Source organism: Sander lucioperca, chromosome 13 (genome assembly GCF_008315115.2).
Source record: "Sander lucioperca isolate FBNREF2018 chromosome 13, SLUC_FBN_1.2, whole genome shotgun sequence".
Classification (NCBI taxonomy): domain Eukaryota; kingdom Metazoa; phylum Chordata; class Actinopteri; order Perciformes; family Percidae; genus Sander; species Sander lucioperca.
In genome coordinates this window covers 14648714-14664055 of record NC_050185.1, presented here as the reverse complement: position 1 = coordinate 14664055, position 15342 = coordinate 14648714, and the positions used below count along the sequence as shown (strand labels likewise).

Sequence of the window (15342 nt, the reverse complement as noted above, 5' to 3'; positions counted from 1 at the left end):
ACACAGAGACTAGTGTCACACACATAGCACACCTTTTTGTTTACTTAAAGCGCACAGTTTCTGCGGTTATGTAATCGCACAGATTGACATCGCGATTGTGAGTAGATTAATCGTGCAGCCCTAGAAATAATATCAGATTATTTTGCAAAATGAGCCTTTGGAGGCTGCTCTGTTATTTTCGAAACTACTGTATATACTTTGAGCTGATTGAATAAAGAGAAAATTAAAGGAAAAGCCAGAAAACGCTCAATAGGTTAATATAGTTTTGTGCATGACAGCATATAATAAACCTGTAAAACAGAGAAAAACATTTATAGAATATTTTGTTAGAATAAAAAAATAACCAATGGCCCTGATTCTTTAATTCATGGGTGTTGGTTAGTTTTACGGCAGTCATGTTAGCAACTAAACAGGAATGTGCAACGTCACAGGTCATGATACTGTATGTCCATCAAGTTTTAAGACTTACACATACGAGTGCTTACTAGATTATGACTTTCTAGACTGCAGGTTAGCACCTTCAACTGCAAGAACAGCTTGAAACTCATTTATTTTCTGGGACTCTGATGGTCTCCAAAGCACAACTTCATACATTGTTGACCTGCTGGCGCACCACTTCATCATCCAACGTCCAGTGTCTCTCCGTCTATTGTTAAAAGTCAACTTTCTCCTCAGGCCCACTTCCTCTCTTTTCTCTCTTCTATAGCAACTGTTCTGTAACCCAACTCACTGTGTATCCCCCTGACTTTAGTCACTTCTGTATTTTTGTATCCTTGTCTCTTTGCTCTCTTGATGAGAAACATTAAGCAATTCCATACATCTTGACTTTTCAGGTTGCCCTTTTGACATCTTTTTGGAGTCTTTCTGGTCATACTGAATTTGAATCAGATTTCTCTCCACTTCTCTAGTATTAATCCTTATCAATCGTACAACCTGCTTCAAATTATCCTGATTGGTTTTATATAGAGCTCAGCATAGGTCTTCTTTCTAACAGACAAAATATTTATATTATTGTTTGTTCAGCTTATTGTACTGTATTCCAAGGACACAATGAGCCGCTCCCTCTTCTCTCTTTTCACTTGTCTCCTTTTGTGTGCATCTTAGTCCCAGAAATGCCTGTTACTAACCTATCTCTGGGGAGTTTTCTCCCCGGAGTCCCTTTGCTTCTTCTTCACCCAGAACATCGCCTTGGAATTGGGTGGCACCTACACCGGGGTCCTGGGTGCAGCTGACGCTATGGACTTACTACACCCTGCTACGCTCTGCGTTTCCCCGCAGTGTCCGACTGCGTCCTGCCGCGTCCAACCGCGTCCACCCAGGCTGCTGTGCCACACTACACCCCGTAACGCCCTGCTGTGCCCTACTATGACATGAACTACTATGACTACCATTGTGATCACTGCTTCACTATCTTTATTATGACTATTATTGCCACCATTCACCACTCCCCCAACTGGTGCCGTCAGACACCGCCTACCAAGAGTCTGGGTCTGTCCGAGGTTTCTTCCTAACAAAAAAAAAGGGAGTTTTTCCTTGCCACTGTCGCAATAGCTACTGCTAATGCTTGCTCTTGAGGCAACCACTGTAATAGTTGGGGCTTCGTAAAGTACAGAGTTTGGTCTAGACCTACTCTATCTGTAAAGTGTCTCGAGATAACTCTTGTTATGATTTGATACTATAAATAAAATTGAATTGAAATTGAATTGAATTATTTGTCCCCCAAAATCAAAGTGTTTCATGTCTGATCATTTCAATGGACAGAGCAAATAAGTATTTGTGATTGATTGTTCATTTTACAGATTTCCTGTGCCAACAGGAATCATTTATTAAAGGTTCAATATGTAAGTTTTATAAAAAAATAGCCTACCTTTTGTCATATTTGCATTCATTGACAACACAATAGAGACTCCTAGGTTCTGATTGGTTGTTTTCTTTATGCCATTAGGAGCACCAGATTATCTGATTCATGTAGTACTGTCAGTATATAATTACAGTTTGAGCAAATATGACAAAAGTTTTTTTTTTTCTTTCTAAAAGTTACCAACTGTAGCTTTAAGATTCATTTTACTGCAATTAATTATAAGCTATTTAGCTCAGCATTCTGGCATATACACACACAAGTTCACACAGACATGCACATGATAGTCATTACTGCGAAGTAAGTTCAAGTTCAAGTTCATTGTGAGGTACCTCCATTTTCCAGGAAATATGCTCAAAAGGTAAATGTGTTCCTATGGAAACAATGCCGACACGATGCTGATACTTGAGGAAATATAAAGTTTAAATGATGTGGGTGATCTGCAGGATGCCAATATTCATGTGTTGGCTGTGAGTGTGTGGATTCACAGCACCAAGTGTGTGCATTTGCATGTGTGATGTGTGGGTATCTCTGGACATAGCTCTACACCTGCTCAAAGCTGCCTTCCGCCTCCACAGTACCAACTCTTACTGAATCATCATACAGTACAGACTTACAGAGAGAGACAGAAATTGATAATTTCTTCTATTCCACAAACTACCCAAAAAATGAGCCATTAAAATGAATTCATCTCATTAATTGGAGAGACTACCATTCCTATCATCGTCAAAATCCTTCAGTTCAAAATGAGCAATAAGTAGGACTCCATCTGCCGGCCCATTCTGCAGTTTAATTGAATGAGCTCCATTAAGCCATATGACAATTCTTGGCTGATCAGACCAAACCACCTAAAAAAGAGAATACCAGTGAAATAATGAAATTCCAAAGTAAATGGGAAAACATATCTGGTCCTAAGGAAAACTATACCCTTAAAGTGCATCCTGGCCTCAAGAACAGACAGACCAGCTAGCCTAAAAATCCTGCACTCCTGTGGGGCTCTGCAGGTTCTGAACATACAGCAGAAACATATTTTCATACTGTATGCATTTTGAGAAAGAAATTGCATGCCACATTCAGAGTAGAATGTGGTATATCTATATCAATCATTTCAGCTGAGATTGAGAAATAAATGTTACGCTAAAGATGAAGTTTAATGACTAATTTATTCGACAGTGATTGACAGTAATTTCTCATTTGAGCGTAATTAATATCTGTATTTTTTAATTTGGCCCATTTAGATTGGAATTTAAGTGTGTGATAGTAGATAGGGGAAAAGGTGTGGAGGAAACCCCAGATAGAAAACTTCATGAGACGTTTATGAGACCTTGTGCTCTTGCTGTGTCACATTTCAGTGACACATAGTGTGCACTCGCTGAAAATTCCATGTCGCCTACTCACACACACACACACACACACACACACACACACACACACACACACACATACATCTACTGTACAACAGTCGGAACACAAGTCACAGGGGGTTTTTAGAGGAGAGAGAGATGGAGATGACGAGGGATGCTTGAAAGACTTGCACAGACATTCCCATGATACTTTGAGAAAACCCAAGTCCGCGCTTGCTTTCGTTTCTGATACAAAGAGAGAGGCAGCAGAAAGAAAGTTGAGCAAACTTTGATAAAAGCCTAAGGCAAAAGACAAAAAAAACTACACTAAGCTACTGCAAGTGAACTTTTCACATGAGGATAGACTGAAAATTATATTTCTTCTCTATCCTTAGTAGAATCAAATACAATGGCAATTTATTTGTACAGTGCATCTGCTTTGAAAGTTATGCATGTGTTGGAACATAGCATAGACTTCAAACATTTTTGAAAGCACTTCATAATGAAGCTAGTGTTGGTTGAGGTGATCAGATTTAAATCATATTGTTACAAAGGGAAGCTAACCTGGGCTCGTAACACAAAGGAACACAGCTACTAAAGGCTAGCCTAGCTCGCAACATTAATCCCCCTGTCTCCTTTTCCCTGTGTGTTGCATTCAACGTGAGAATCAATCAATCAAGCACTTTATTGTCATTAGCACAACAAGATTACCTTGTGACAGTCCAATCACTAATTGGACTGTCACTAATAAGTGATAAAATGCATGTTCGGTAGTACTGGAACAATTAAATAAATATAAATAAATCTGTAAGTCTATCTAGAATAACATACTATAAGATAACAACATAACATTATACTATAAAAATAAAAAAGCTAAAAATATAATTAAACGTTAAGTAATAAAATCTATAAATGTTCATAAGATTTATAAATGAATAAGAGCTAACCTTATATATAGGGGTGTGCAAAAAAATCGATTCACATTCGAATCGCGATTCAAGCTCTACTGATTAAAAATCGATTCATAGAATTCCAAAAATGGTTCAATTCATAGAATTCCAAAAATTGATTCATATTTTGGGACATGGGAAAAGTAACTACATTTACAGGGCTCCAGACTGCGAACAAATGGTCGCATTTTGCGACCAAAATTTGAGAGTGTGCGACTGAATTTGACATCCAGTCGCACATGTGCGACCAGTAAATTTCCCCCCTTTTTTTACACGTTAAACGTCGAAATTTCGGTACCTGAGAGCGCGTAAGCTCAAGCTTATCTGTCCTCTCTGAAAATTGACAGAGAGCGGAGCTCTGACACAAACACACACACTCGCACACACACGCATAGCTGCGGACGGTGCAAACTACGTTGGTTCTGCAGTTTTGTTGAAGTCACAGTGAGTCACGGAAATGCCGATAAATCCGATCACGCAGACAGCGTTTGTTGCGATATGATATTAATGGAGAGCCGAAAGCGGTCGCGGTGCTGTTGATGTTGCACTTCCTAAGCAGGCACAACAGTGGTTTCTGTGCCCTGGTGACTAACAGGCTGAGGTTGTAAGGAAAGGCAACTTTATTTCTACAGCACCTTTCAGCAACAAGGCAATTCAAAGTGCTTTACATGAAACATTAAAGAGCAATTAAAAATGGTCATGAAAATAAAACAGGCTAAAAAAGAATATACAAATACAAGAATAAAAGTTACAGTGAGTAAGAAATGAATAATTATTCAATTTAATAGGTTGTAGGGATGGGTTTGGGAGGAGGAGGATTTTGTTTAATTAATAAAATAACATTATGTTCTAAGTACATAGGATAAATAGGTTTGACAATAATTTTTACAACTTAAATAAAAGTTGAATTCATTGTAATTATAGACTAGAGCTGGTATATATATATTTTTAGTTTTTCATGACAACGATGGTGCTGTCAGTTAACCTTCTATGTTGCATCTTCAAAAGTGACACTGAATTTGAAACAGCACATTGTAATTTCTGCATCTATTGTCAAAGTATTTATTAGTAATACAGTGGAAATTAGTAGAAATGTGAATATTTGGTTAGCATGTTGATTTACGGTGTGTGCCCCTAAATTTTCTGGTTGCGCCCCTAAAATTTTCAGTTGGGGGCCACTGTGCTCCTAGTGAAAAAAGTTAGTCTGGAGCCCTGATTTACATACTGTGAATCGTTTTTTTAATTGAGAATTGTTTTTGAATCGAAAATTGATTTTGAATCGAATCTTGAGCCTAAAAATCGATATCGAATCGTGACATTTTCTGAATAGTGCACCCCTACTTATATAAAAGAGCTAACCATAAGTGCACACATTGCTTTATAGCATCAGGGTTTCTTATTGTCACATGGTTATATTGCACAGTAGAGGGGTTTGTGCTGTGTTAAACTGACTCACCCAGTCGCTGTTTCATTTCGCATTCTGAAGCCGGGCCTTCTAACTCTGGTGTCTCCTTTGTCGAGATGACCTTCGCTCTGGGTCAGCTTTCCAGCGTCCCTCCTTGACTTCTCCACGAGCCCGCTCCTTGGTGTGTTGTAGTTAAGGTTTTAAAATGTGTGTTTAAAAAAGTCGTGTTGTGGGAAAACAAGAATAGTCCCTCAGCGTCTTTTTCTTCAATAGTGATTTCTGTGTAGAACGTGTGTGGTTTGCAGCCGTCAGCGTGCCGCTTGCAGCTCCTTCCTGAAACACTCTCCTGAATAAATCTCATCTCCACACCTACCACTTTGGCTAAATCAGATCAACCAACCCCAAAGTTACATCCTTGTATAACAGTATCAATAATGCTCAGGTTCAAAGACCTTCATATGTCTTTCTAAAGGAGCAAAGTTAACACTTCCTCACAAGATTGTATTTTTTTTATTCGTGCTGGGGCCAACTGGGGTTTTGCACTTTCATTCTTTGCTTGCATGACTCTTTGCATAGTAGGGCACTGGAGTGGAGAAAGGAGAGGCAGTGTGCCACAAGCATGACTTGCAATACAACCAACTTGAGGTTTAAGACTTGTGGGAAAAAGACTTGGGCCCCAAGTTTAAAGTTGCTAAAAGATGTTGTAAAGTTGTGAGAAAAAAATAATAATAATAAAAAAATATATATATACGTATATATAGTCTTTCTCATTTACACTGCCTCCTCATTTTCTTGCTGCAATCCTTACAGACTATAGTAGAATTAATTAATCCTTAGTGAAAATGAGCAGACAGAAGCTCAGCCTTCCCTTACACTCTTAATTGTTCCAGCGGGACTGAGGCTCAAAATGATACTGATCTTGAAGGGTGCGTAAGATTGTGTTAGTGGGTTGGTCCCCCTTGACAGCCATTTGCTTGTCTCATTCTTGCTGTGATTCTTTGTTCCAGTCAGCTCTGAGGTAGTCATGAATTACTGGGCATATTCAGCAACAACTACTGTATGAGTGTATGCCATATGCTTCTCATCATGGTATTTGTTTTGTGTTTTTGACTTGTAGAGTTGTTCATGGATTATTGCAACTACGCATTTACATGCAGATGCAGCCTCGATAGTAATGTCATTGACTCAGAACTCCTTGAAACAATACGTACCACTACAGACTCAGTAGGTTTCTAGCTTGAGGATGATTCATTTTATATAATTATTTCTTGCCCAGCACTCGCTCTATAGCATGATGACTGTCAAATAATTTTGCTGAACCCCACTGTGAGCATTAAATTCATTAGACAGAGCCCCATTGCTCTGTGCACTCTAGTACAGCACGTACCTGTACTCACAAGCTCACACTGCAGTCACCTCAGAGATGTATGTGCACACACAGAAATATGAACACCATCACACAGTGAACATATTCAGGAGTGACAGTTTTAAAAACCCATTTTCTCCTTGGTTAAGCAAGCAGCAACAACACTTGACTAATGGAAAACCCTGCTCCTAAATGAGGTCGAGGAAATTCTATCTTAAACACACTGGTTGTTGTGAATTCTAATAAAGTCGCCTTTTCATCTCCTGTAGGCTGAATTCCTACACTACCTTCTTTTGCCGAAAAGGCCTGACAATTCTGAGTTGATATATCCATGTATCTTGTGAGAAAATGTCTCCCTCACTAAGAGACAGGTAGTATAAATAATAAAGTAGAATAAAGTAGGTCCAGCCCATTTGAAGTTTTTGAATGTGTTAAGTGAAAATGTGAGTCTCCCCAGAAGTTTTGTATCGTGCAGTTGCCAGAATTTGTGCAATTTACGTGTAAACCAAACCTCACAATATTTGCAAAAGCATTACATTTTGCTGGATACCGGCAATTTTCCTTGACTTAAACTGTGTAATAAGCCCACATAGCCGTGTAACTGCCAGTATGTGGTGTGCTCAAGATTTTCTAACCATCTCCACCACAGAATGGGAGGTTACACAGAAACATCTGACAGGGAGTACACCAGTAGTGTTTTTCTTGTCGCTTCCTTATAGCCTGGGAGAAGTGGCTGGCAACTGTCCTCAAATGTCCTTGTTTTTCATAATAATAAAAATGCACTTTCTATGTTCACGGATTTGCTCTTGGTCTCCTCCAGTCGCTCAAAAAGTTGTAGAAGGGATGCAAGATGCTGTTCTCACAGAATAAAAAAAGTATGCAAGCAAAGTAAAAAACTGATCTCGTCGATTGGGACCTCTCCACTCTGTAAGCGATGATGCAACTGATCCTTTCTTAGGGACCACATCTTTTCCCCACCAACATCCCTGGTTGAGGATTGTACTTTGCAGCACAATTCTGAAATACTAAGAGTCCTCTTTCTGTCTTATCTGACAACAATCCCCATAAAGCCAGAGATGTGCAAAATGTGTGTGTTCCCGCTTCCTGATGCTCCCTGCACACTTCCTCATAATTGGGCTCTGTACACTCCCACCTGTCGTTCTGGCTCCCACTGCTGCTGGTATTATCATCCACTTTCTTCTGTCACTCTGTGTTTGGTCGCAGTGGCAAGTCTCTTGTCCCAGCATGTCTGTCTCACTAGCACTGAAGGTCTCTGCTGGGTCTTACCCATGACATTTCCCACTGGTAGTAAGAGTTAAGTCTTTGTCGAGCTTGTCAACATCAAACAGCTGCTGCGTTGACCTGACATTGACCTGACTATGGTCTTCTTTTCAAAGAAATGTGCACATTGAAAGCGCAGTTTGCAAAACACACTCGTCTTGCTTGTTTTCTCTTCTCATCTTTCCTCTAGTTTGACCCTGCCCTTTTTCTTGTTATACTCAGTCAGTGGAATCCACACAAACCCCCCACCCCCCTCCCTCCCAAGATTGACATGTTTGCTCTTTCCATTATTGAATGTTTTTGATGGCTGGAGTGACGGAAAGCACCTCAGTGCTTTTACTATTTAAGGATTTTATGTAGGATCTTTACCTGGGTCCAACTAGGAAGAAGTTACAATATGTTGGTACATTTTCCCATGAGCAATTGACCCTTCGCTAAGCCCCGCCCTCTTTAGTTACTGTTGCTACGCCTGACAAGCTTTCGTGCCTGGCACGTCTATTACAGTATGTATGCACCAGTGTCAGACATTCCCAAGGAGGTAATTAGTAATTTTTGGCGAACAGGTGAAATATCTGAGAGAGCAAGACAAAAGGGACTGCAGTATGCATTCTAAGGCTATATCCATGACATAATATGCGACCGATTAGAGAATACTTTCATCAAAATTGAAGCTAAAGCCTATAGGTCCCAGTGCAAGCAGCAGCTGCCTCATACGCTGACCATTCAAATGATAAACACACAAATTGAGAAACAGCTATGTTCATGCACAGCAGGGTAAGTGAAATTTGAAAATAATCTAATAATTATAAATCAAACAGCTTATCCATAAATCTTGTGGAATAAACACAAGACATTAGCCTGGCCACTTTGCAATGATAACATTCTCCTGCTTATATTTTTAGTGATTAACAAGATGCTGAAATATATTTTAAAGTAATATGTCAGTGAGCGTCCGTCTTGCCTTTAATCATCTTATTTTACGTTCAAATATATACATTATGAACAAAGAACCGTCATTATTTCTAAGCAATGCTGTGCTGAGTTAGCTAGCTAGCTAACATTAGCATTAGCATGGCGTAGGTGTTTTTGTTAATCCTGTCGCCATTTAGTTGTGAATGGGGCCTCCCACACTGCTTGATCCACGCCCGGCATTTCTCCACTTGGGTTTTAAGTTTCGGGAAGGGAAAAAATTCCATCACCCCATCCAAACTTTTAGGAAACCGGCTATCAGATTTGCACAATCCATACGTACAATGCTTTGGCATGTTTCCCTCGCTCGAAAGCTTGACAGACCTCCCGTGCCTAGTTACGGTTGCTAAGCCACGATTGGCCTATGGCGGTTTTCGGGCGTTGCTTAGCGAAGGGTCAATTGAGCATTGCAATTTTTACCAAAATCATCTTCTTTATCATTATGTATTACGTAAAAAAATGACATTTTATAGTAGCTCACTTGTGTTAAACCAGTATGTGTAAATAGAGAGATTGGCTATCTATTGAAATCAGTGTATGCTGTGTTTGGTATGAAAACTTGTTTCTCAAAATAATATACATTATATTCCTTTACATACATCTACACATACTAAAGTATACTGCCACCAATGCAGTAAGTACATACATCTCTTACCCTGACCTTGTCAAAAATATCCTTGACGCAGTTCCTTGCAGTTTGGAGCCTGATGCTCATTAGCTAAGTTCAAAAAGTTAATGTTACACTCACTAGCGGCGCCAGGATTTTGATTGTAGGTGGGCCTCCAGAAAACTGGATGGGCCAGTTAAAACAAGCCAAAAAAAAAAAGGGTTCCCCTTCATCTCCGTTTCAGCGCTTTTCTTCAGCACTGAGGACAGCGACTCAGTAGCCTACCTGTGTGGCTCTTGTGTCACTGTCCTCAGCTCAGTGCTGAAGCGGACAAAGACATAGACCTTGGCAGTAAAACTTAATTTATCTCTTTTGAAAGTTCAATACACAAAAAGACTGAAACAGAATTATTACAGCCAGACACTAACGTTAACAGCCGCTTTCCGACTGGAGGGATTTTTGCAGTTCCTAGAACATAAAATTCCTAGAACCGTTTATTTCTCTCGTGTTCCGACTAGACAAATTTGGGGATTTTTAAGTCCCTCTGGCTGCAGTTCCTGTAACTCTTTCAGCTCCTACTTCAGGGCAGGGTCTTTTCTCTTTTCCCTTTTCAGCATATGAACCTAGGTGAACGAGGGTCGTGTTTCCGGTACAAACAAATGGGACAATTTTCGCCATCCTATTCATCTCTAATTTCACTTATGAAAACGTTTTAGGCGAGAAATTAACTGTTTAGATTTCGAATATAGGCAGTCTTGCGACAATTGATGCCGAACTGACAATTTGCTTCAAAGTTTTCGGAGCTCCATGAAGTGAGGCGACAGCCAGCAGGCGACAGCCAGCAGGCGACAGCCTGCAGGCGCCTGCCCCGGCCGCTAGCTCGTCACTCGGCCAGTTATGCTCAGAAACCCCGCTGTAAGCTGGAGGTCTCTCAGACCGGTCTCGTAAATAAGAGGCTTTTATTTCGCCGTTGACGGTTCATTTGTTTGAATATCACAACGCATGTCCATCATAAGATTAACGGGAACCTGTGGTTAACTGTCTTTTCGGAGTTAAACTCCACAAGCGTGTCCTGCGGCTGGCCGGCCGTCTCACACACACACACACACACACACACACACACACGTCCACAGCGCAGCAGACAAAGGCGGGGGACAGAGAGATACCCGTTTCTCTTCGGGAGACTTGTTTAAATTATGACAAATATGCTATATACATTAGATTTAGTATTTAGTTCATACTTTTTTTGGTGTATTTGTTTTCTGATTTTAACACTATAAAGACCGTTGCCGTGCTTGCATCACTCCCTTACCCCTCCTACCAGTCCCTATGGCCACTTGGCCAGTGCGAATGCAATTGGAAAAAATGGTTTTGGGGGAGAGTTATTACTAGATCTGTTTAGAAGTGGACTTTTCCTTTAACTACGTTCCTGTAACTACTTGGTCGGAAAGCGGCTAAATGTTAGCCTAACTGTTGCCTACTTGCCTTGCTGGTGTGAGGGGGTGGCTACGGGAGGACTTGATGGGGAGAGGGCGGCCGAGCAGGATGGTAACTCGTCACTTGTAACCGCGTTACTTATAATGGCAGGAGTTTCCTCCTCCTGCTCCTCGGAGTGTTTTGTGCTGAATTTAAATGAAAACAAGCTGCTTTGCTTTGCTTTGCGTTTCATATTAGCTAATAGCTACTGTCTGTCTTATTGAGCTTGCTTGAAAAGCTTGCGCGCCAACGTCATTCATTTCATTGGATCACTTGCTGGTGACGATTGCAGCCTGTGGGCAGGCTTAAGAGTCCACACATGGGGTAGAAGCCACTGATTGGCTGAGAAGCTTTCACTCAAAGCTTTTCTCGGGCTGCTTATTGGATGAACTGCTAGAATGAAAATCACTCACTACTCACTATAGTCCTCGGTCAAAATTGGCGGGCCCGGACCAGTGGTAGCGCCATGGGTGGTTACACTGCTGCTATCATTCTGATATCTCTGGTACCTCACAGTCCTCCTGATGAGACCATGCCTGCTTGTGAACTGTTCATAAATAAATAAAGACAGCCATATATACCCCTAACTAGACTGTAGTTTGTTTTTGTCAAAGAAGTTTGCTTCCCTCAAGAAAAGTAATTTGGATTAATTTCTCAAAATTAGCCCTAAATAAACGTCAATAGTCCTACTGATTGATTTGTGATTGATTGTGTTATTGCAGTATTTTTTACTCTTTAATACCTACAATTGCCACATTATTTGGATTTCCTGATTTTGGTTGTAAGACACTTCCAGAATTTGGGTGGTTAAAGGACAAGCCATAGTTTCAGCACAAAACGTCCCATAGACACATGTTCATTAATACAATTTAAAGGTGCTAGTAGATGGACCTTTTAAACTTTGGCTACCTGTTTCCCCCTGTTTCCAGTATTTATGCTAAGCTAACCATCTCCAGGCTCAAGCTTCATATTTACCATACAGACATGGGATTGGCATCAGTCTTCTCACTTAATTGTCGACAAGAAGGCCAATAAGCATATAACCCAAAATGTCCGCTAATATACTACTCGTAGTTGTCAGTTGAAGACTGGTATAAACACTTCTCCACAGTTGGCAGCTTGTATTTAGGGAGCAATCTGTTATCCAGCTACTTAAAACAAAATAGGTAATAAAACTATTTGTCAGTTTCACTTCTGCCAGCTGTTCTGCCACTGAGAAGGTCATGGCAAAGATAATTTCCCCTACCATGATCTATTATGTATTACAAGGTTACTAACAGATGTGACTGAAAATGTGCTGTAACTCTTACCTTATCACTATGCATGATAACAATATGTCCACAAGGTCAATGTGCCGATGAATGAAATTGGTCTCATTTCTTGAACTTGACACGATAACAGAAAAACAGTTCAGTTTATGAGCAATTCCTCTACTTACAAATCAAAAGAGGCGTGTCTCTAAAAACAGTGAACAAAGAGTTATTTAGCTCAGTGGAAATTGGCATTAGAACCTTGTATGTATATAGTCGCTCAGCCAATAAACCGAAACTATTACTAATGGGCCCACATGTTTTGGACCATTTGAGTCCTCCTTATACCCTGCTAGGTGACTTCCTGGTGGGTCCTCAGCAAGGTTATTATAGTTTTGCATTTTTCATTAGTTTTTATTTTTATTTCGTTTTGACTTTTTGTTTTCAAATTCAGTTTAGTTTTAATTACTTTTTATAGCAGGTTTGCTAGTTTAGTTTAGTTTTTATTTTTTGAAAATGCTTAGTTTTAGTTAAGTTTTTATTAGTTTTAGTCTTAGTTTTAGTCTCTTTTTGTAATATGGGTTATTTGTCAGGGGATTCAAAAAGGTCAGAAAAAGTATTGTGTAATAATAACTCAACAAAAACATCATACAATTTTATCCATCTCCATCCATCCATCCATCTTCGTCCGCTTATCCGGTCTCGGGTCGCAGGGGTAGCAGCTCCAGCAGGGGACCCCAAACTTCCCTTTCCCGAGCCACATTAACCAGCTCCGACTGGGGGATCCCGAGGCGTTCCCAGGCCAGGTTGGAGATATAATCCCTCCACCTAGTCCTGGGTCTTCCCCGAGGCCTCCTCCCAGCTGGACGTGCCTGGAACACCTCCCTAGGGAGGCGCCCAGGGGGCATCCTTACCAGATGCCCGAACCACCTCAACTGGCTCCTTTCGACGCAAAGGAGCAGCGGCTCTACTCCGAGCTCCTCACGGATGACTGAGCTTCTCACCCTATCTCTAAGAGAGACACCAGCCACCCTCCTGAGGAAACCCATTTCGGCCGCTTGTACCCTGGATCTCGTTCTTTCGGTCATGACCCAACCTTCATGACCATAGGTGAGGGTAGGAACGAAAACTGACCGGTAGATCGAGAGCTTTGCCTTCTGGCTCAGCTCTCTTTTCGTCACAACGGTGCGATAAATTGAATGTAATACCGCACCCGCTGCGCCGATTCTCCGACCAATCTCCCGCTCCATTGTTCCCTCACTCGCGAACAAGACTCCAAGGTACTTGAACTCCTTCACTTGGGGTAAGGACTCATTCCCTACCTGGAGAAGGCACTCCATCGGTTTCCTGCTGAGAACCATGGCCTCTGATTTAGAGGTGCTGATCCTCATCCCAGCCGCTTCACGCTCGACTGCGAACCGATCCAGTGAGTGCTGAAGGTCACAGACCGATGATGCCATCAGGACCACATCATCTGCAAAGAGCAACGATGAGATCCCCAGCCCACCGAACTGCAACCCCTCTCCACCCCGACTACGCCTCGATATCCTGTCCATAAATACTACAAACAGGATTGGTGACAAAGCGCAGCCCTGGCGGAGGCCAACTCTCACCTGAAACGAGTCCGACTTACTGCCGAGAACCCGGACACAGCTCTCGCTTTGGTTGTACAGAGATTGGATGGCCCTGAGAAGGGACCCCCTCACCCCATACTCCCGCAGCACCTCCCACAGTATCTCCCGGGGGACCCGGTCATAGGCCTTCTCCAGATCCACAAAGCACATGTAGACCGGTTGGGCATACTCCCAGGCTCCCTCCAGGATCCTTGCGAGAGTAAAGATCTGGTCCGTTGTTCCACGACCAGGACGGAATCCGCATTGTTCCTCTTCAACCTGAGGTTCGACTATCGACCGAACCATCCTTTCCAGCACCTTGGAGAAGACTTTACCAGGGAGGCTGAGAAGTGTGATACCCCTAATTGGCCACACCCTCTGGTCCCCCTTTTTGAAAAGGGGAACCACCACCCCGGTCTGCCACTCCTTAGGCACCGTCCCAGACTTCCACGCAATGTTGAAGAGGCGTGTCAACCAAGACAACCCCTTCACGCCCAGAGCTTTAAGCATTTCTGGACGGATCTCATCAATCCGTGGGGCTTTGCCACTGTGGAGTTGTTTAACTACCTCAGCAACTTCCACCCGGGAAATTGACGACAATCCCCCATCATCCTCCAGCTCTGCCTCTACCATAGAGGGCGTATTAGTCGGATTAAGGAGTTCCTCAAAGTGCTCCTTCCACCGCCCTATTACCTCCTCAGTTGAGGTCAACAGCGTCCCATCCTTACTGTACACAGCTTGGATGGTTCCCCGCTTCCCCCTCCTGAGGTGGCGAACGGTTTTCCAGAAGCACCTTGGTGCCGACCGAAAGTCCTTCTCCATGTCTTCTCCGAACTTCTCCCACACCCACTGCTTTGCCTCTTTCACAGCAGAGGCTGCAGCCCTTCGGGCCCTTCGGTACCTTGCCACTGCCTCCGGAGTCCTCTGGGATAACATATCCCGGAAAGACTCCTTCTTCAGGCGGACGGCTTCCCTGACCACCGGTGTCCACCACGGTGTTCGTGGGTTACCGCCCCTTGAGGCACCTAAGACCCTAAGACCACAGCTCCTCGCCGCAGCTTCAGCAATGGAAACTTTGAACATTGTCCACTCGGGTTCAATGCCCCCAGCCTCCACAGGGATGCACGAAAAGCTCCACCGGAGGTGTGAGTTGAAAGTCTGTCGGACAGGGGCCTCCTCCAGACGTTCCCAATTTACCCGCACTACCCGTTTGGGCTTACCAGG

The 15342-nt window shown here is 42.3% G+C and overlaps 1 long non-coding RNA gene across 1 annotated transcript; it reads right to left on the bottom strand.

The window, feature by feature from the left end:
- Positions 1–9912: 9912 nt before the first annotated feature.
- LOC118493022 lies at positions 9913–10213 on the bottom strand. The gene is made up of 3 exons (XR_004894953.1): positions 10194–10213; positions 10118–10123; positions 9913–10012 (listed from the first exon to the last, which is right to left on the bottom strand). It is a non-coding gene; the product is annotated as an uncharacterized LOC118493022 (long non-coding RNA).
- Positions 10214–15342: the final 5129 nt, after the last annotated feature.